This window comes from Triturus cristatus, chromosome 6 (assembly GCF_964204655.1).
Source record: "Triturus cristatus chromosome 6, aTriCri1.1, whole genome shotgun sequence".
Classification (NCBI taxonomy): domain Eukaryota; kingdom Metazoa; phylum Chordata; class Amphibia; order Caudata; family Salamandridae; genus Triturus; species Triturus cristatus.
Genome location: NC_140589.1, coordinates 887,567,045 through 887,590,174, shown reverse-complemented (window position 1 = coordinate 887,590,174; position 23,130 = coordinate 887,567,045).

The window sequence follows — 23,130 nt, the reverse complement described above, 5'->3', positions numbered from 1 at the left end:
CAGGGGGGTAGGGAAAGAAGTGAGATTCCTCCAGGTTTCCAGTTTGTCCCAGGCTGCCAGCATTGGTTTAGTGATCAGAGAGAGATGTAGGTTAGGGGGCCTAGCGTTTTTCGGAAGAAAGGGGATCTTCCCTAGAAGTTATCCCGCCAAAGTCTTGTCCATGAAATGCCAATGCTTTTCGGACTCTGGACGGGCCCACTTGACAAAGATCCTTAGCTGGGTGCCCTGAAAGTATCGGGACAAATCTAGGACCCCAAGGCCAGTAGGTTAGGTCACTGCGAAGGCAGGGCCGCCTATCCGCCCAAACAAAGCAATTAATTTCATCTTGAAGGGAGCACAATGAGTCTGGGGGCAGATCTGCTGGTAGGACTTAAAACAAATACGGGATCCGAGGAAGGACCACCATCTTCACTGCTGCTCGCCTCCCCAACCACGAAAGGGCATGTTGTAGCCAGCGGCCGAGGTCAGGCTGTATCTGACAAGTCAGGGAGCTATAGTTAAGGGCTACCGTCGCGGGTATCGTAGAAGCAATTTGAAGTTTCAGATAAGGTAGGGAGGATGCGGCCAATTGGAGGGAGAAGGTTTGTCTGGGGGTATCTAGTGTGTGGGACTGCAATGTCAAATTGAGGGCTTGGAATTTATGAATGTTGTTTTTAAAACCAGCTATTTGACCAAATGCTGTTATGTCGTCCAGAAACCAGTGGCGGCTGGTGACATTTGAAAGTGGTAGGGCGTAAAATGAGTGGTGGAGTGCACCGCGGCGAGCGAGCGCGAAAAATATAAGGGGCGTTCGGCGGGGTGCTCCCCTGAGACAATTTCGAAAAAAGAGTGGGCACATGGTGCATTTTCAAGCCAATTTCCAATGTTCCACTTCATCTGGGAAAAAAGTTATACATGTGACGAATGGCAAAGATAAATTAAATGCATAATTATTTACTGCCTGAAAAAGCCAGCCCAAGAGTATAAAGCAAGCCACCCATATCCCAGACCTTGCTCCACAAGTCGCTGTGCAAACCATATCACAAATTTCCCACACCAACACCCTGTGGACTGTTAAGTCAGCGTTTCTAAATTCATTTATTTGAAATACGTTTTTTTTTTTTACTCGTGCACATGCACTACAGGACTGAATATCTTGTTTGAAAATTCATGTTTTTTTTTCTTGTTATAATGCATGCAACATCTATTTCATTTTGAAGAAGTATCACACTCCCACCTTGCCCATGGTTGGAGCTCTCATTGATATCGATTTACAACATTGCTATCATTTCTCTTTAGCAGTCCAGTACATAGTCTCATCACTCCCCCACCTTTCCACCTCATTCCCGTCATACACGTACACAAAAACATGGACAGTGGAGCAGGATAGTACAGCACAAGAGGAAGAGAGGCGCTGACAAAGCGACAATGAGGATTGAACATGGACCAGGGTGCATGCATGGACACACAGACAGAGAGACACAGAACCTGTCTGACACATGGACAATGAGACACAGACCAGGGTGCATGCACACACAGACAGAGACACAGAACCTGACACGTGGACAATGAGACATGGACACAGACCAGGGTGCATTAACACACACACACAGACACAGAGCCTGACACGTGGACAATGAGACAGGGACACAGACCAGGGTGCATGGTCACTCAATGAGGCATGAACATGGACAGGGACAAGGATGCATGGGTAAACAGACAGGGAAATACAGAGCCTGAGACATGGACGGTGACTTACATAGAAACTCTCCTGAGTGACTGTGTACTCAGGGTAGAAGCACGCCTTTCATTTAGAAATCCTCCTCTGTTGCATGCTAGATAAGTGGCCAGCTTCACCACATGCATGTTACCCCTCACATGGTTCTTCAATTAAACAAATACGCCTTGCCTCTCAATCATTCATTGATGGGTGCATGGGAGCAGGGCCTACCTCCAGAAACATTTCTATCTACAAGACTTGTTATTTTTCAGTAGCTAGGCCCTGCTGGCAGTGGCATGCACCTCCGAAAAGCATACACCCTGCGTGCCAGCAGGGCCTAGCTTCAGAAACGTAACATTACTTGTAGATAGAAATGTTTCTGAAGCTAGGCCCTGCTGGCACGCAGCGTATATGCTTCTCAGAGGAAGTGCATGGCAGGGCCTAGCTCTGCTTCAGAAGCATTTAAATACCCAGACTTGCTCTGATGCACAAGTAGGTTATTGAATGAAAAGTATTTCGGTTGAACCACAAAAGTGATTTTTTCCCCCCAAAGAACGGGTGTGACAATCAAGGAAATACAGTATTGTGAGGAATGGCCGCATTTTTCCTCAAATCTGTGAATCGCTCGAATGAGGCATTTGTAAGATTATTGTAGGGCCCCCTAGTGCGTGGAGACGGATCCTAGCAGAGTGTGTAATTGCATTTAAACAACCCTTCATTCATACCCTGATGGGGCGCTAAAGCGCTTTCAGTGAGCTGGTAACACGCTAAATAATGCCATGCACCTCCGTGCCCACAGACATGCCAGGGGACAACGGCGGGCACACTGAGACCGACATTTATGAATGAGTTAGAGGGTTACAGAGCAGAGCCACCCTACCCTACTTTCAGCTGTTCCAGCTGCCCGCTTTTACTCTTTAACCAGCCGAGGCGCCCTCCAGCCATCCATCAGTGTCCCCGTTCCTTTCAGAAGTACTGCGACCAGTCACGGCCAGCATTACGGGCGGGTGGGGGGGGGTAATTTGAATTGGGTCATTGCGCCATATGGGGGGCGGGGAGGCGGAAAGGGTTTAATGGGAAAAAAAATATAAAATAAAACTTACCGTCCCGCGCCATCTTCTGGATGGTTCCCGACTTCCGGTCCTGACTCCTGGGTTTTCAAATTCCGGGCCCGCCGGCTGCAGCTCTCCTCGCGTCATCAGGTAAGGCAGCCTCCCTCCCTTCCCTCCTCCAATCACAACTGGTGAGACGACTCTGAGAGCGCCGCACCCGGGCCATTTTCTCTATGTAGGCTGCTGCATGCAGCAGCCTACATAGAGAAAATGGGAGAGTGGGCGGTCCTGCTCGAGGGCAGGGGGGAGTGGCTTGCCCATTGTTGTGCATACTGACTGTTTGGTCAGCCCCAGGGCCGACCAAACAGTCAGTATGCACAACAGTGGAGAGGTTACTCCCCCCCTGCCTTCGAGCAGGACCGCCCACCCCCAACCAGCCACTTCTGCTTTCTCGTAGTGCGAGAAGCAGAAACATAAATGGTAGTTATTACCATTTATGTTTCTGCCTTCTCGCACTGCGAGAAAGCAGTGGGGCGGCGCCCAAACGCCCCAATAGAGGAGCCGCCACTGCCAGAAACTCTGTTAAAGATATGTGTGAGGTCTCTAGGGTCGCTAGGATGTCGTCTGCATATAGGCTGCTTGTGTGACGATCACCGCCAAACTTAATCCCTGTAATTGCTGCGTTGTATCGGACTCTGTATGCCATGGTCTCCATATACAGAGCAAAGAGAAGAGGCGATAGGGGACATCCCTGTCTTGTGCCCCTAGCTATAAGGAATGGGGTGGAAGAATAGCCGTTCACCCGAACAGATGCTGCTGGGTGATCATATGTACTAAAGAACCATTTCTGAAATTGGTCTTCCAGTCCAAAATGTACCAGGGTGGCATCGAGGTAAGGCCAATTCCTTCTCAGCATCCACTGCCAGGAGCATCAGCTCCTGTTGGTGTCTCTGGGCCTTGTCTATGAGATAAAGGATCCTCCGCATGTTGTCAGTGCACTGACGCTGTGTAACAAACCCTGCCTGATCAGGGAGGAGGGGTTAAGGTGCGCCGCTAGGACTCCTGTGAAGATTTTAAGGTCCATGTTTAGCACACTGTCGTAACGAAACTTGAGGGGTCCCCCAAGCAGGGCACGTGGACGGGCCCCCTCTGGACTCAATCATAAGCTCTCCGGAGTAATGTGCTGAGGGGCCCCCTAGCTGCAGGGGCCTGTTACGCCACTGGTTTACCAGAGAGATCGGTCTATACGAGGGACATGGTGATTTATCTTTCCCTAGTTTGGGTATTACCGCTATGGATGCCATCTTCATGGATGGAGGAAGGGCCGTTGAGGTCCCTAGGGTGTTAAAGAGTCTAGTAAGAAGGGGCACCATGGACTGGCAAACAGACCTATAGAAGATGGCTGGAAAGCCATCCGGACCAGGGGATTTGGATGGTTTCAGACGGGCTATACAGGCGATAACCTCCTCTATGCGAATGGGGCGATCTAACTCCTCTCTGCTCTGGGGTAAGCATGGAGGTGTGTGCTGACCAGAGGTATGCTGCCATATGCTCTTGCGGTAGGTTTTGTGCTGTGTATAGTTCCTGGCAGTATTCCTAAAATACCTCTGCTATTTGTGGGTCTTCATATTGAACCTACCCTGCGGAATCGAGTATTTCATGGACCCGATATTTCTGCCGCTGGATCTTCAGTCTATTGAAAAGGAGGCGCCCGCACCTGTCGCCACCAATGTAAAATGGTGTTTGAGGCGGAATGCTGCACATGCTGCACTGTCTGTGTCTGTTCCAGCCAGTTGGGACCTGGCCACTTTCAACTGCCTCCAGACCCTGTGCGCCCCTGTCTGTTTGTGACTGCATTCAAGTGTACAACTTGAAGTGAGAGTTGCTCCCATTTGTCCCGGTGGGTTTTGTTCTAGAACACTGAGATGGCTAAAAACTCCCCCGGACTACTGCCTTTAGGGTATCCCTCAGGGTGGATATGGCAGTGTCAGGGTTATCATTATTGGCCAGATAGCTATGGATAGTTCTGGAAATTCGTTGTACGTTCTCAGGGCGTTGAAAGAGACCCTCCCGTAGGCCCCAGGTCCTGGAGTATGGGATGTGTTGTGGAAGGCCAATTGTGACAACTACGGTGGACTGGTCCGACAAAGATCTGGGTTTAATGTCAATATCCTGCACCCTACGGATGAGATAGGCTGAACCCAGAAAGTAATCTAACCTGATGTAGTTTTTGTGAGCAGATTAAAAGAATGTGTAATCACGGGTCTGTGCGTGTGCATTCCTCCAATTGTCGGTTTGGCCTTGGTCTTTCAGCCACTGCACCCCCCCCCCCTGAAGACAGAGCCCCCGCTTCGCTATGTCTTTGCGCTGGTCTATTCAGCTCATTGTCTAGAAGGAGGTTCAGATCTCCCCCCACCAGGACCAAGCAATTTGGGGTCCCCACAATCTCTGTGACCGTCCTGTGGAGGAAAGGTTCCTGCCCTTCATTATGGGAATACATAGTTGCCAGTGTGATTGAGCTCAATCCTATTTGCAAGTCCTCCAGCATCCTGCCCTGGATTTTAGCCTCCCTAGATATCACCTTGTCTCTATAGTGTCGTGAACTCAGGATAGCTACCCCTGCCGATTTGTTCGGAAGGGATGAGAAATACTGAAATGGGAAGGCGTGGGAGAGTAGCCTATGCTAGTCCCTGGGGAGAAGATGCGTCTTCTGTAGTAAACAGATATGCACCACGGAATTCTCTAAATACTTCAGAATTGAATTCCTTTTCAAAGAGTGGTTGAGACCCCTGACGTTCAGGGTGAGTATTATTAGTGTGTTTGGCATTGGATAGTGGAGTAAGTTCGCTGCAAGAGTCTCCCCTGGGTAGCGGCATGGATGGATGGGCAAGGAGAGTGGTAGGTTCCATGCAATATGGTGAGAGCATATAGTGTACGTTTGAGGCATTCCTGGGTCCAACTAAAAACAAAAAAATGACAAAACGCCAAACTCTTAGCGGGAAACAACTTAAACTAAATGTAGCATGAGTTCTGTTCATGTCCTCATCCTGCCGATCCATGGCGTTCACAATGTGTTGGTCCGTGGGCGTGGTCTCACCGCCCCCCACCCACTGGAGCTCACCCAACCAATGCAAAGAGCGGTGTGACACAGTAGAGGTATAGCTGGGGGAGAGGAGAGAGCTAACAGAGGGAAAGTCGTATGCCCCTGTCCGGCCGCTTTATATTTGCTTCAGGGTGATGCAGGTCTGGATGGTCAATAACTGCCTTCCTCTCCTTGGCTATAGTCTCTGACTCTGGGCGTAGTTCAGTTGCGGGGATCTCATCTCTCCTTGACCTCTGTTCCTCTTCCTGTCAGGGTCTTGGGACACGTCCTGTGCGGGCTTGGCCGTGGCCGCCTTCAAATCCAAAATACTGCGTGCCTCCTCCAGCGAGCGTGTTTGATGCAGTTTCCTTCCGAGGCGGAATATTAGATGAAAGGGGTGACCCCATGAGTATCGCACTCCTGCCGCCTGGAGATGTGTGGTGATTGGGCTGAAAGCTTTGCGTTTCTGGAGGATCATGGCTGCGAGGTCTTGGTAGAGAACTGGCTGGTATCCCTGGGATTGTAGTGGGTGTTTATCTCTGGCCTGCTGGACGATGCGCTCCTCAGGGGAAAATCGTGAACACAAGTTAAGATATCGGGTGGTGAGATGGCAGGCGAGCATCTGAAGCCAACCCTGTGCGTTCTGTTAAGCTTAATGTCCAATTCCGGGGGGGTCTCCAGAATAGATCGATAGAGATCCTTCACAAAGGGGCTAATGTCTGCCCCCTTCACCCCAGACGGGACTTCTCGTATGTGGATGTTATTTCAGCGTGATCTGTTTTCCAAATCTACGTTATGGGCTTGGAGATCTAAGTGCTGGTCCCTGAGACATAGAATTTCTTGCTGTAGTTGTTCTATTTCTTATTCTCTGCTTGCCTTGTGATCTTCCAGGGTTGCAATTCTGTCCCCAAGCCCATCTACATCTCACCAGACCTCTTTGAGTTCTTGAACAAGATCTTTCTTAAAGAATTGCAAATCTTCATGGAGGGAGATGAACAGCGACTCCAGGTAGGGTCGAGGGATCTGTTCCTCTGGAGCGCCCTGACTGGTGGGCCCATCGAAAGAGGAGGAGGCCGGTGTATCTCCCATATGAGCCCCGTTGATTTTAGGAGAATGTCTTTAAGGTTGCGGTCCTTCTTCACCCTCCCAGTTGCCATGTTGAGGGATAGGTGGGCCCCAGGGATTCGCCCAGATGATGCGCTCCTACCAGTCTATTGTATCCAGGGTGATCTTCCTGGTCAGGTCAGCTGTCCGATCTCTGTTACCAGTTCGATACGTGGCTCTGCGTGCGCTTCCCAATGATGGTGGGTGGGCAAAACCGTCCAGTCACTCGTGGGGCCCTGAGACTCAACAGGCCCGTGGGGCTGCACTGGAGCTGCTGAGCCCTGTGTTTGTTCTGGATTGGGCCAGGACGGGCCCGAGGGGCTGCTGTCCTATGCGTGTGCCAGGTGGGTCTAGGTGATGGCCGGCAGAGCTGTCACCGCATGTTTCTGCCCCGGTTCAGCAGATCACCAACAGCTGCAGGGCCACTCTTGATGGCTCCCCAGGAAGGGCAGTCGAACCACTACCCAAGGAGGCCTGTGCCTCGCTCTCCACATTTGCCCTGGCGTTAGCCTCCTATGGGGGCCGAGCTGTGCAGTATTCCAGGGGTGTGGGGCTCCAGTCTCCGGCTGGCGTCCTGCCTTGAAATTCCAGCTAATCATTGCTGTGATGCATCCGCCCCTCCTGGGGCTCTTGGGAAAATCCACAAAGCAAGGCCACTCCCCACCCTTTCCCGGGTGCTGTGCCAGAATTCCATGTGGTAGGCCTCATGGGGAGGAGCCTTACTCTAAGCAGTCTGAGGGGTCCCCCACGCTGAGATCAGGGCGATCTCCCTGGGTTCGCTGTGTCAGCAGGCCTGCAGCACCCTGAGCACCGCCAGGCCATGCCTACCTCCACTGCTCAGGGTGGATGACTGCTCCTGTGCCCATCGCTCAGTGTGGGCCCAACAAAGGCCAAGTCCTGCTGTAGGCGTCCGGGATGGCTCCTCCTCCTTCCACAGATCGCCAGCCAGTGAGGCATCAAGGTGTCAATCTGTCTCCTGTTCAGTCCAGGAGAGAGGCGGTGTGTACGTGCGGTGGGGGAGTGTGTCCCTGGGTTGGACCGCGCTGGGAAAGGGCGATGCTTGGCGGCGATGCAGGCCGCAATGCTCGTGTTCGGCCGTTGCAGGCACAAACACGGCAAGCTAGAGCCTGACCACTCTCCTGGACAGTCCCTGCAACATTGTGAGGCTGCAGCCGGTGCTGATGCGTGCCAACTCATCATTGCTAGCGTTGCTTTAATCGGGTGGCCCTGGTGGCGGTGAGCGGAGAGATCGGAAGGCAGGTCTCATCCATCCGCCATCTTGGGCACGCCCCCTAAACATGTACTTTAAAGTTTTACATGCCGATAGTGAAAAACTAGCAAATTCGTTTTTCACCACTGTAAGGCCTTCTTCTCCCATAGGATAACATTGGGTTACCTTATTACATTTAATAAGTGAAAATGTTTGTTAGGTAACTGGTAAAAATGTAAGTTGGGTCTCAAAAGAATTGTAATTTTAAATATTCTTTAATGATAGTCTGATTTTAAGGCGAAAATACTACTTTTAGAAAGTTAGCATTTTCTTGTCCTAACTATTGGGGGCCTGCAGCCTAGGTCACATGACTGTGAACAGTTGGCAGTTGCCCTATGTGTATTCCTCCCAGACAATGAGACAAAGGGGGAATTAGTTGTTGGCAGGATGGACCATCATGGCAGGATGGAGGGGGCAGAGCTGTTTCTTGCCCCACTTACATTTCAAAGGGGCTGTCACAGCACACTCGCAAAGAACTTGACACCAGTCCTTTGTCATCCTAGATAGCAGGGGTTTCTCTGGGTGGGCATATCGATGGTAATTGCAAAAAGCAATTACCATCCTTTTTAAAATATACTGAAGCATTCACTGCCTTGACCTGCTGAGTCTGTTCTACAAAACGGACGTCAGGCAGTTTTAATTTAGACACATGAGCTAGTGTGCATGTGTCTATTGGTAGCAGTAAAAGTCCAGCAGTACAAGCTAACATGCTGCCAGCCCAATTTTGCAATAAGTGGGGTCCTCTGGAACCGCCCACAAATGATGCTTAAAAGCATCACATTCTGAAGTAGCTCCAGGCATGCACAGTATCGCTGTACTCCCGGGGCTGCTTGTCTGTCATCAGCTGCCTTTTACCAGTCCTCCCTTTACCATGTCGTCACAGCATGATGACTTGGAAAGGGAGGGGTTGCAGGGTTACCAAGTTGGCCTGCCATGTACTCTAAACAGTTGCACTGTGCATGCTTCTGCACCTCATGTATTCTGTTTAGAGCATTCCAGAACCAGCAGAGAGGGCCTGAGGTGCTTTTACAAGCTGCAGCTGGTGCTCCCTGGAAGTGCCGGCGTGGACTGCTGGTGTGCAGCGCTTTAGTCTTCTGTGACACTGGACAAAGGGGCATATTTACAAGGCGGCGCTAGAAAATTATCGCCGCTTTTGCGGACGTTTTCGGCCGAAAAGCGGCGATAATTTGATCGCCTAATTAGCAAGGTCACGCTAACGTGTGAAACCTTGCATTAGCGCACAAATTCTTAACGCCCAGCTTTGCATCTCTAATGAGATGCAAAATGGGAATTCCTGACCTGACATGACAGGAGAAATGTCACTAAGCGACATTTCTCCTATCATCAAGCCCCACGCTATGAAGCATAGCGGAAAGAAAAGTAGCGATAACTCCTGTTATCGCTACTTTCCTTACGCCTGCTTCAGGACTAACTTAGCCATGATATCCTATGAAAGGTGGATAGCATGGCTATGTTTGTGAGACCCTATCAACAAGCTAACGCCACATTTTGTGAGATTATCGCTGGGTTTCCAGCGATAATCTCACGTTTGGCAGTTAGCGCTAGGATTTTTATCGCTTTTGAGATAAGCGTTGCTAATGGCACGCTATCTCAGCGATAAAAATCCACGCTAGCCGGCGATAATTATCCTAGAGCTAAGTGCGCTTAGCGATAATTATCGCCGGTTGTTGCTGATATGCCCCTATAAGACTACTGAGTGTGAGTGGTGTTATCTCTCCTTCGCCGTAGTGTGAGGCTCACTTTATTTCCCATCCTATCTTCCTTCTTCCTTTTCCCAACTGTCCTTGCTTGTTGATCTTTTCTTTTCTCGCTGTTTTCTCTCCCTAGTCCTTCTCTCTAGTAGCAGCAGGAAAGATAACCCCGGATGGTGAATTCCAATAGTGAAATACTTCAATTTGAACGTGTGATTCAGTGCGTCTCCTGTGCTCTGAAAGGAACGCTGGGCAGGGTAATGACAAATTTTAGATCTCCCCTGGACCAAGGAATGTACCGTCACTTTCCCAGGGAGAGAATATCGGTTCCAAACTTATGGAATATAACATATACACAGCACTTCCTAAGGTGGGCTAACTTTCAACACTCCCCCAAAGGCAAGGCAAGAAAACAATAAATACGCAGACTTTGCACATCACTTGCCAGGATTAGACCAACTTCCTATAACACAATTACTTGCTAGAAGGGAATTCACCCATCCTTCTACAACAGAATACTTGGCCAAGAAGAGTCCACACCTCCTGCTACAAGGAAAAGACAAATTGGTATATCTGGGATGTATTTATTAGTAAATAGCACCACACAGTAAGCCAAATGCACCTAACATAGCAGACTCTAACATATCAATAGTATGATTGAAACACAATCAATGCAAATATATATATGTAGAAATATATATGTATGGATATAAGAATCAGAAATAAGAAGGAAAGGAGAGAATCAGTAAAGAATCAAGAGACAGTTAGTAGCAGAGACACCTCACCTAATGCTCCATCATTACACCCCACTTTGTTCAAGGGGAGTCCATTGCTTGAACTGGGCGAAAGCTCAGAGGTGACGCCACTTTCGGTGACAACACGTCTGCTCCACGGATGAACTTCCCATGTGCCAGATTTCTACGACTTCACATTCTTTAATCTGAAAATGCTCCCCCATTCTGTCTAACTAATTCAAACACATTTGTAACTGTCATTAGTCTATCACCTCATGAAAAAAAAAACTAAACTGCTCTTGACATATCAAAAGAAAAAAGCATTGGTAATATCAGAAGTCACATACCAAGTCCCATGCTACTTCTGTAACAATATCTGGGACAGCATCAGTCAAAGAAGGTATATGTTTGTCCAGTTCGCAATAATCAACTGTCATGCGCCAAGAATTATCACATTTGCACACCAGCTACACAATTAGGGTCACCACCTCAATCTGCCAAGCCCTGTATGATCTCACTGATACCTTCACGCCCATCTGGCATTCTGTACTGTTTCAAATTAATTTCCTTAGTAAGATGGGGTACCTTCACTAGGGAATCTTGTGTTTCAAACTCCACCTCTGGACCTTCTATTATATCCTGTGCAAACTGTTTTTCTGTCTGTAAATGTCACTTAATAACCATTGCAATCTCCCATAGACAAACCACATTTTCTCTAACTCTGTTCTGTCCAGTATCTTTTGGTGCACAAAAGCGCAGCATTTGTCCAGCATCTGAATTTATAAGTGACCTCTTCTTTCCCTGCACTTTCCTGTAACTAAAAAGGGCACATTGCTCTTGAATTAACTCACCGTTGGTCTGTTTACTTTCCTGCACATTCCTTTCTGGCTGAAAAACCTCCTCAGAAGAATTAATTAAAACTATCTGTGTAGGTTGTAGTCTGAATGCATTCTCTGTTACATTTATCACATCTGAATCATTTTGGCTGGTCAAAGTAAACAGCTTCACAGCCTGGTACAAGTTTAATTCTGTCTTCAAAGATATATTTTCAAACTGGGCATCAACTAGCTCTGTTTTCAACTCACTATGTTCTTTTTGCAAATGCCCACATGTTTAATGCATATTAACCAACACATTTAAAATAACACCGCTGTCTCTGTCTAAAATGTCATAAATCTCCTGCTGATTAACACCCTTCATCGCAACTCCGGAGTCTGTAATCTCGGAGGAGAACCACGTTTCAGGGTTATGCTCCAACATCTTACATTCACTTTGCAACTGAAAACATTTTATATGCATTCCTTAACAAACACTTGAAAGGGATCCAGCCGTTTCTGCCTAACCTAGCAAGCTATTTATAAGCACTTTTTACAAAACACACTTAAACACACACACACCAATTCTAACTCCGCACAATTAGCTCACTTCACGAGCCAGCACATCATATGGGCTACCCCCATGCAAATAAATCAATTGATATCTAAGAGTCTGCTTTCAATTTAAAAAACAAACAAACATATTTCTTCCCCTTTTAAATCAACGTTCACATCCTGCAACCGACTACGCCAAAAATGTAATGACAAATTTTAGAACTCCCCTTGAACAAAGTGGGGTGAAATGATGGAGCATTAGGTGAGGTGTCTCTGCTACTAACTGTCTCTTGATTCTTTACTGATTCTCTCCTTTCCTTCTTATTTCTGATTCTTATATCCATACATATATATTTCTACATATATATATTTGCATTGATTGTGTTTCAATCATACTATTGATATGTTAGAGTCTGCTATGTTAGGTGCATTTTGGCTTACTGTGTGGTGCTATTTACTAATAAATACATCCCAGATATACCAATTTGTCTTTTCCTTGTAGCAGGAGGTGTGGACTCTTCTTGGCCAAGTATTCTGTTGTAGAAGGATGGGTGAATTCCCTTCTAGCAGGTAATTGTGTTATAGGAAGTTGGTCTAATCCTGGCAAGTGATGTGCAAAGTCTGCGTATATATTGTTTTTTTGCCTTGCCTTTGGGGGAGTGTTGAAAGTTTGCCAACCTTAGGAAGTGCTGTGTTTGTTATATTCCATAAGTTTGGAACTGATATTCTCTCCCTGGGAAAGTGACAGTACATTCCGTGGTCCAGGGGAGATCTAAAATTTGTCATTACAGGCAGACAGCTAATCAACATCAAGCCTTTCTCCCAGGGTGCCTGCTGCCTTGAAAGAAATGCAAATGTGCACTACAACGAGTTAATCTGCAATTGAAAAGGGTAATCTGCAAGTGTAGAGTATGGTTGGGAGCAGGATACTGGATTAATTGATCAATTCACTCCAAGGTGTGCGGCAAAGACATTATTTTTGAGCAGTAGTGCTAAGAGTTAACAACTGAGCTGTGTAGTGAGTGTTTTTATTGTAATTGTATTTATATAGCGCTTACTACCCCTGATGAGGTGTTGAAGGGACAGTTATGTAAAAATAAATACAAAAAAGAGCATTAAGTACAGTCTCTGTATTACAAAAATCTTTATTTTGAAAGCACCATTTTATCTTAAAACCTATTGCACATTTTGAAGAAATCTATATTACTGTGTATAATGCAAGTTTAGAATAATTTCTTGCATATTCACGGTGCTTTCTGTCACATGCTGTTACCTCGTAGCACTAAAAATACACAAGTCACTATTGTGAACTGCACCAACCAATATTGAATTCTGTGGCATTCTGATTAGACACAGACCTCTGCAGTGCATTAACTAATAGACTTTCATAATGTACTATAGTACATTTGACACTGGGTACCAACTTTGTAAATGTATTTTTCACTTAAGTTGCTTGTTATTTTATATGTAGCTACCTGATGGTAAATCTTACAGAATATTTCGTTTTTTTGAGCCACACCTTTTGTACTACTGATATTCTGAACTTGCGTATTTTAAAGGGCTTTCATATGTGATAATGAAGAAAATTGATTTTTGCGAAATAAAATATATGCCTTCCATAAAATTTAAGTGGGGTAGCCATGATTTAGCAATATTTTCTGGTTTCAATGTGTACTAATTAGCCACTAAATGGGTATCTATTGTCTTTCATTATGTTAAGGCTTTGTTTTTAACCTCTTTGTGCAGTTTTTATTTAGCGTATATTTGACCCAAAATAATTAAGCGCTTTGATGACCACCAATTACATTACACAAGGTCACACACTTTTTTTTTAAAGGCACATGTGAGATTAAGTGGTTTACCCAGAATCACAGGATATTCACGCTGAGAAACCTGGTTCCCCACTTCCTAAATTTCCAGCTATGGCCTTAACACCACATCCTGGGTAGAGGGAAGGTAGTACGCTGAAGCATGTGTAAGAACTCTTTTTTTGTCCACTTATCACAGAAATATTGCTGCAAATTGCACCAAAATTCATAAATTATTAGAACTTTCTGGGGGGGGGGTGTTTGCGAAGCAGGCTAGTGCTACAATTCAATTACTGGTTTACACCTAACACCTCAACACTTTCAAATTCCACCAGCCGTCACTGACCTTAGTCCTCTTGGAGCCTGGGCAGGGGCGGAAGGAAAAGTCATGAACCAGATGTGGGGGTAAGTCTAGAAGTTGACAATAAAGTTTCTCCCTGAGCACTTGGAATTGTAAATGAACAGTCCAACAGTAATAAAGTCACTTATTGTGCTTTTGTTCCACTTTTTATTCGGGTACTCAGTGTCAGATGTTCAACTGTACATTTTCATTCAGTATACAGCTTCCACAGATGTTGATATATGACAAAGCAATCTACAGCCAACACGTGTTTTGTTGTATGCATTTACACGCAAGGACTTCTTCAGGGCTGGTTCTGTAATGAGTTCAAATTCAATCGATCCCCAAACCACCAGTAATACCTTGTGCACTAGTAGCTTTATGGCCCCTTTTGGGAGCGCTCCAGGTACATTTTGAAGTACCAATTGATTCAGATATCTCCAAACGTGTTACACATAAAAGGCTTAAGCCTCATGTAAGAGACTCACTGGGTGGATCTAAAGTACAAAGGATGATAACTTGTTACGTGTGGAGAATAGAAATCACGAGTTCATGATAGTATCAGTAAAAATCCCAGGATGGAAAGTACTGCGTTTGGCTTGTATGATTGTTGAGTGCCCACTTATCCTGTACTTTGCTTGGTTGCCAATTTAAGTTTAGAAGTTTCTCCCACTTCAAAGTTTTGCACTGGTATAAATATTGGACCCTGAGACCAACTCTTCGGTGATGTTCAGATTTCTTGCTGGTGTGAGAGAAATGTTAAGGCACCTTAGTACCACCAAGCTACTCTTCCTTTTACCCTTGTCCATTCTGTCCTAGTCTGTTTAGGAAACATAATAGTATTTATGCACCCTAATCGCCCCCCTTGCTGTGTCCCTCCCGCACCCACCTGCTGAACCCTTTTGGCATTTGGGGTGGTTTGTGCTTAGGCCTTCATAATGTCTTGTCCACATAAGGTATGCATGTCAAATTTGAGTCCTTTTTTTCCAACAGCCTTGGGATTCTAAAGGTACCCAGGGCTTGTGGATTCCTGTGGAGGTGACCAATAAAATAGGCAAAATATAACTAAAGTTTGAGTTGTTTGGGAAAATTAGGAGAAAAGTGTCTGTTTTTTCCCTAAAAACTGCACAACGAATGGTTTGCTCTGCTAAAGTAACCATTTTCCCAGCTTTCAGGAACATGCCAAGCTGAATTAAAAACCCTAATTTTATACCACAGTTTTTGCATTTTTCAAATAGGTAGTTTGTTTTCCTATTTTTTGTGTTTTCAACTTACTTACCTTTTGTGGTGGAAACCAGTGTGAAACTTATGGATGATGCAGGAAAGCTATATTTTTCTGAAAAGTAGACACAATTCAGAATTCAGAAAGGGGTCATATGTGTCTCCCTCAAGGTTTTCTCAAATAAACTGTTGAAATAAAGGTATATTGAAAATGAGTAGGAAAAAACAGCCATTTGCGACAATGTTTTCATCTGTAACTTTTTGTCATGACTGTCAATTTATGAATGTACCACTGCGTTCCCTAGATCATTTTGCTTGTGGGGATATATAGGTTTCTTAGGTTCTCCAAGAACCCGAGGTACCCAGAACCAGCAACAGAGCTGCACCTTACCATGATTTTGCATTGTGTACTGAGCATGGACCAATTCATATGGTGAAATATGTAGAGTGAAAAATAGGTATGTATTTCCGAAATGGGCGGAAGATTTGTTGCTTAGAAGCAGTGGTTATTGTACATCTCTGAATTTGTGGGTACCCATGCGAGCATATGATTTAGAGGCTATTTTTCAAAATGTCATCTTTTTAACACACTCTTATATTTGGAAGGCAGAATGCAGCGAAATCAAATTGGTAATAACAAATATTCTGCTATTCTGTGCTACCACAAGACTTCTGTTAAAATGGTACCTCACTTGTGTAGGTAGGTCTATTGCCTGCAAGAGGAAGCAGCCCAAAACGCAATATGGATACATCACATTTTTCCACTTAAAACTGTCCCATTATTTGTAAAGTAAGTAGTTGTGGTTTTTGGGCCCTACTCCAGCCAGCACCTACGGAAACCTAGCAAACCTGCAAATGTTTTTAAACTAGACAGCTTTGGGTAATTTAGGGTGGGCTGACTTGTGTGGCTCTCACCAGGTTGTTTTACCCAGAATCCCTTGCAAACCTCAAACTTTGACAAAAAAAATACATTTTCCACACATTTCTCTGAATGAAAGTTCTGTAATCTGTGGGGAGCAACAAACTTCCTTCCACCCAGCATTCCCCTAAATCTTCTGATAAAAATGGTACCTCACTTGTCTGGGTAGGCTTAGTGCCCGTTACAGGCCCCCCCCCCAAAACGCAACATGGCTACAGCTCATTTTTCCACTCAAAACAGAGCGTTTTTTGCAAAGTGGGAAGCTGTGGATTTTGGGCCATAATTTAGGCAGATTTTGGGAAACCTGCACATTTTTTAAAACTAGGTGAGTTCAGGGTGGTGTTTTTTAACCTGAAAAGCCATGCAAAACTCAAATGTTGCCTTTAATCAAGCATTTTCCTTACATTTCCGTGATGGAAATTTCAGAAATCCACAATTTTCCTACCACCCAGCGTTGCCTGACCTGTGCCGATAAAAATACTGCACCACTAGTGTGGCTATACCTCGTGCCTGTGACAGGAATGGATCAAACCAAGGTCAACGGGAACCCTTGAGTGGGGACTCCCATTGACCTCGGTTTGATCCATTCCTGACGTGGGAACTAGGTCCAGTCACACAAGTGGTGCAGCTGTGTTACCTGTGCAAGTGGAGCAATGCCGGGTGGTAGGAATTTTGTGGATTTCTCCGTATTCCAGAAATTTCCATCCCAGAAATGTAAGGAAAGTTTGAGGTTTGCAGGGCATTGTGGGTAAGAAAACCTCTGGGCATTCATGCAAGGCACACCCCTTCTGGAATTCCCTGGCTGTCTACTTTTAAATAATGTCTGTAGTTGGTAGGTTTCCATGGGTGGCGGCTGAGTACAGACCCAAATTCCACAGCTACCCCTATTGCTGATCTCTCCACGTTGCACTTTAGGGCCTTTTTTGTCTAGATGTCTTGGCTCACTAACACAAGTAAGGTAACATTTTTATCAAGAGACTTAAGGGAATGCTGTGTGGTAGAAAGTTTGTGGCTCCCTGGAAATTCCCGAAGTTTTCCTCACAGAATTGTGAGGAAAATGTGTTTTTAATCAAAGTTTGAGGTTTGCATGGCATTGTAGGTAAGGAAATGGTTGGGATGCATTTGAAGCATGCCACCCTGAACTCCCCCAGATGTCTAGTTTTCAGGACTGTCTTGGTCTGGTAGGTTTTTCCAGGTGGCATCCATTCACCATTGCAAGTAGGACGATATTGTGAGTTAGCCACACTCTCCTGGCCCATACGTAAAAACAACACCCAAAAGAATCAAATAACCTTTCGCTTGCCATGGGTATTGTATGCTTTAGTACGCAGGGGAGCAGAAAGACTGCTGAGGTTTTAGCGGTAAGAGTGGGCCTGATGTTGAGACGGGCAGGACCCATTATTTTATTTAAAAAATATATTGCTGCCATACCGTGGGCTTTCTGTCCCCCCCCCCCCCCCAGGGATGCAGATGTGGGTAATTACACAATCTGTATCCCCATTTACTTGCAGTGGGAGCATGCGCATGTTGGGCATCCCCCACCCCTATATTTAAAAGAAAAAACATTCCCTGGAGATTAGTGGGCTTTCTGCCTCCCCCCCCCCCCCCCTCCACACCCCCTCCCAGGTGGGCAGATTGGGAGTAATTACCCCAAACTGCCCCCAGGGGGGCAGAACGACTGTTGCCCCATTTAGTTGTGGTGAAGGCATAGCCATGCCCTTGGTGGGCAGCCCCCGCTTCTTTATTGTTTTTCTTAAATAACCTTCCCTTGTGTCTAGTGGGATTTCTGCCACCCCTCCCCCAGAGGGCCGATTGGAATAATTACCCCCGTCTGGCTCCCGTGGGTGGGGCAAAAAGACAGTTTTCCAGATTTACATTTACTTGGGGTGGGGGCATGGCCTACAACTAAAGAAATCCGTGGTGTCTAGAGGGCTTTCTGCTCCCTCAGCTGGGCAGATTGGGGATAATTACCCCCTGCTGACAGAAATATAAAAATTGCCAAATGGGAGCACATGCCCCTACCCAAGAGGCTGCTCCCCCTATCCCTGGTGGCAAGTGGGTGGATCCCTGCTTGGGGATCACTCTCCTGTGGCGACCCCAAGCAGGGATCCACAGGGCACAGGCACCATTGGAAAGGAGAGATTCTACCCTTTCCAACGATATCCCTCCCTGGAGAATCAGTGCTCACGAGGCTGAGATATGCCCGCGAGCACTGACTCAGTGAAAGTAAAACAAGCCCATCTGCTCGTTTTAACTTCACTTTTATTGCAATGAAGTCTACGCGCCCTGCGCGTCGTGATTGCAGAGGGGCCTTTATATTCCTCCCCAGTGTCAGACAATGGCTGACAGATGCACCAGAGAGGTAGCCCGGCCGGTGAGGTTAAGAAGTATTGCTCTATGCATAATTTACACTTTTGAATTCACTTTCCACAGTTCGTAATTTGTTTGTTTATAAGGAATCGCAATAAAAAATAATGGGTGTTCTACCATATCATGCTTCTGATGGTGTAGAGAAAAAACAGCATTCTTCAGGGGATGCTATTGTGTACACCAGAGCTGAGCTGCAGTGCGGTTTGGCACATCAAGCATTGCAAGTACAACATCACTTAGGAGAGTCCTTGAATTTCAGTAGAAAGTCTGGAAACCTCTGAAACACCACTGCGCTGGGTAGTAACATTGCTGCAGTTTACGAAGCGGGCTTCCTCCCCCCACAATAAACCGTTCACTATGTACGCACAGATGTTTTAACTACTTCAAGCCCCAGCCCATTTGGGATAATTATTTAGTCTCCTTCGGGGGGGCTTTTGATTGTTCTGCCACCCTGAATATGATTTACATTTTTTTTTTTTTTTTTTTTTTTTTTTTAATTAAATTTTATTTATTGACTGCAAACAAGGCACATTGACATACATACCTCTGCGCCACCAACCAGGGGCCGGCCACCTTTTCGCAATTATCACTCCAAAAGTATCGGCTATCCCACATCCCGGAGGTCGGGCTACCTTTACATTTACATTTGTGGCAAGCTGTTATTTTTCATCTAAAACACTGCTTCAACGTTATTAGAGATTATGAGGGCTGACCAACAAGTTCAATCTATTGTGATACATTAAGTAAGGTTGTGGATATGTAGGTGGTGGGTGTTAGAAGCTTGAAGTCTTGGATCTATACTTTGAAACACTGTTGCATTTTCTTTTGGTTGAACAGACAACATGACAAAGTACATAATATACAATTTGTTCGATTTTACCAGGTATCCTTGTAACGTGTACTTAGTGGTTTTATTAACATAGACACAGCTTTGTTTCTGGTTTTGTTGGGTGCTGACATGACGGAATAGTGCAGTGCCTTGTTATGTATAGTTTTTTAAAGACATTCAAATTAAAGGGTTTCAAATGTTGAGGGCCATATTTACCAAATATCCCAGAAGGGCAGCGTTGCATGAAAGGGAGAGAGCACAGTAGCACTCTACTAGGGTATTGCACTGTTTTCCTTTATCTCTGTACTGGTGCACTTTAGGTTGCTATGTGCCAGAGCACACAGCTCTTCTGCACCTTAGTGAAAGGGGCGTGTGCTGTCTGTAAGGAATGGTTTTTGTTCTGTAAGGGGATCTTATTGCATTTTTTCCACTCGTGTGTGCTGGACAATGCAGCACACATGCAAAGTAGAAAACACAAGGAGAAATTAAAACATTACTCCTCGTCACACTTTCCTCAAGGAGTAAGATTTGAGCTCAAATCCCGGTCTGTTTGTGGATATGGTTAGATACTTCTAGCTGCAGATTCCTCATCATTTGAATATTCCTGGGTATCAGACTGGATCCAGACATTTTTTAAGCAGTACCCCTGCGTGCAGTCATGCGGCTCCGTTCCGACGTTGTTCTGCTCAGGCAAGTATGTGCCAGATTTGTGCATTGACATCAGTTCTTTTCTCCAGCACCAGACGCAGATCCAGCATCCTCTTATCTTAACCAGACCTTTATCTCAAAATTGTGTCTGAAATTCAGTGTGCTATGCAAAAGGTCACCTCCCAAGACTACATGGTTTGAAGCTTGTAGGATTGCCACAAGCAAATGTTTGTGACAGACTCTCATTAGGCTTGTCTGTGGGGCCTGTGGTTGTAACATGACCCCAAGGCCTGCAGTGACTGTGCCTTGATGAATCCCAGGAACATCTGGGACCATGAGGTGAAGTTCTACGCTGCCAAACACCAGAAGACTCTACACTATGACCAGTCAAAGGGAAAGCAATGCTCCCATGTAGGTCATCACAATTGCAGAAAATACATTAAAAAATAAAGTGGGACTCATCTCCATCCCTCCACTCTCGAACTCCAGAGAAGGCGGGAGGACATCATTGTGCCTCCTGGTCTCGAAGCTATTCCACTGCGGAGCTTTTTTCCAACTCTTGTCCAGAGGCCACCCGAATTGCTGGGGCCATTGGCAATGCTGCAAGCAAATTGAAAATTTCTGTGAATAAATGCTTCAAATATTTGGCACATTACCATCTCCCTGTGACGTGCTTCCGAGCCCCAAGGACCTGCGAGGAGAGAGCCTCCACCTGTGACTTCGCCACGGGTTCACCCACAGCACCAGCTGGACCCACTGTGGGCCTCGCACTGGGTTTTGTGCTGACTCTGATCATAGCCCCACAAACCATGCCAGACCCTGGAGTATCAATACAGAGGCCGGACGGCTAAGTGCAACTTATTGTGTTTTTTGACCCTGAGGTGGCACTGTTTGAGTTTGAGCGAGACTGCAGCCTCTGGGCAACTCATCAGATTCCAGTTCTTTTGCCCTTGCCTTAAGGAAGAGCCCAAAGTCTCTATCCTTTATTTTAAACAGATTCCGACAAGAATGCATATTGTGCTGGGGATGAATTTGCCCAACCGTTTGCTGGTGACAATTGATATAAGGACCTTCAGGACACCAGTGACATGGGCACCTCTCAAGACACTGGACTAGTTTTGCCTCTGGACCCTATCATGGAAAAAAGTGCCTCCTTTTTCATGGTCACACACAGGGCAGCCAAGGTTCTCGACCCCCCATTACCCACTATAGAGGTGAACACTGTTATTTTCACTGAGGTGCTTCAGCCTGGGCAAACTATGGGGCCGATTACGATCTCGTCCGGAAAGCATTCCTACTGAATCGGTCCTGGAATGCTTTCCGAATGACTTGAATCGGGGGAGTCTGACCGAGCGATTTGAATGCATCCAGATGCTTCCGGATACGATTCAGTCGGACTCCCATTGACTTCAATGAGAGCCTGTGTTTGGAACAACAACACAGGCTTCCATTGAAGTGAGGGGTGGCTGGGGAAAATCGTGCACCCTGTGCCAGGCACCCCTCTGTGCCTGCCACACTGTGCATGGTTGGAAAGGGGAGTCCCTTGGGTACACCCACGGGCCCCATTCGGAAAGGCCCAGGGTGAACCTACAGGCTCCCAAAGAAAGATTCTGGCAGCTGATTCATTCCGGATAAAACCGAATGGCTGTCCAAATTGGCAATCGTTATCACTCACTTGGAAACCGAGTCCATAGAGCTGTACGATTTGGCTCCGAAAGATCTTTCGGAACCGATTCAGACAGCTCTAATGTCTTCCGGGCATGGTAATCGTTCGTTGGAAACTGTGTATGATTCGGGCGGGAACAAGGGTTCCGAATCGGATTTGGCAAACCCGAATCCGATTTGGAGCCCTTCGAATGGCATCATAATCAACCCCTAAGCCTCTACTTCCATTTATTGAAGCCATCAGAGTCCCCTTTCTCTGGACTTGGGCAAAATCCTATTCCGGACCTCGAGTGAACAGGCAGAGAGTTTGGCACCACTGCCCCGCCCTGGGTGACCTGAACTTCTTGGCTCAGTACTCCATCCAAGAGCCTAGTGCTGCAGGCTTCAAGAGTAAGGTTAACCCAAACGTTTTCCCTATCACCACCAGACAGGTAGTCGAAATGCTTTGAAACCTTATTGAAATTAGTTTTTTGCTCAACCATTCTGGCACAATGTTACATCAATGCCAGTTGCCTTTTTAGGGCGTTATATCATACACCTTTTGAGACTGCATCGCACAAGTCTTGTCTGGTGTCCCGGATGACTTGTGTCTTGTCCTTATGTAGGCTATTCAGGATAATTGCGATGCTTGGCCATCACAGATTGCCTATGCAGGGCAAATGGCACCAGTGTGGCTCTAAGGAGCTACTCCTGGATGATGTCCAAGGGCTTCTCCGGCCAACATCCAGTCCACATTAATGGACATGTCTTTCAATGGCTCTCACCTTTGTGGAAAGAAGGCAGACTCTTCTCTTGAGCACTTTAAGAATAGTAGGACCACAGCTATGGAGTAGCAATGGAAAAGCTGGTCAGTCAGATTGAGGGCTGGCTGAAACTGCCGTTAACGATGGCAGGTAGAATAGCTATACTTAGAATGGTGGTCCTCCCCCGATTCCTCTATCTATTTCACAATATCCCAATCCCACTGACTGCCTCCTTTTCCACAACACTCCGTACATCATTAATACGACTTGTGTGGGGAGGTAAACACACTGACACTGCCATATGAATGCGTTGGGTTTGGGGTTTCGAATTTTCACATATATTATCTGGTGGCTCAGTGTAGCTTTGCCAGGCATTGGTACCACCCAGACACAAGGATACCTTATGCCAAACCAGAGGCAGACCTTATACTCCCTACCCCACTCTGTGCACATTTACAAGCAGGATTGACGCGTTACACACAAGATATTCAAATGGTCTCCACAACCGGTTGGGCCTGGAAGAAACTTGTCAGAACAACGGGGGGCACAAACTCTTCTCATATG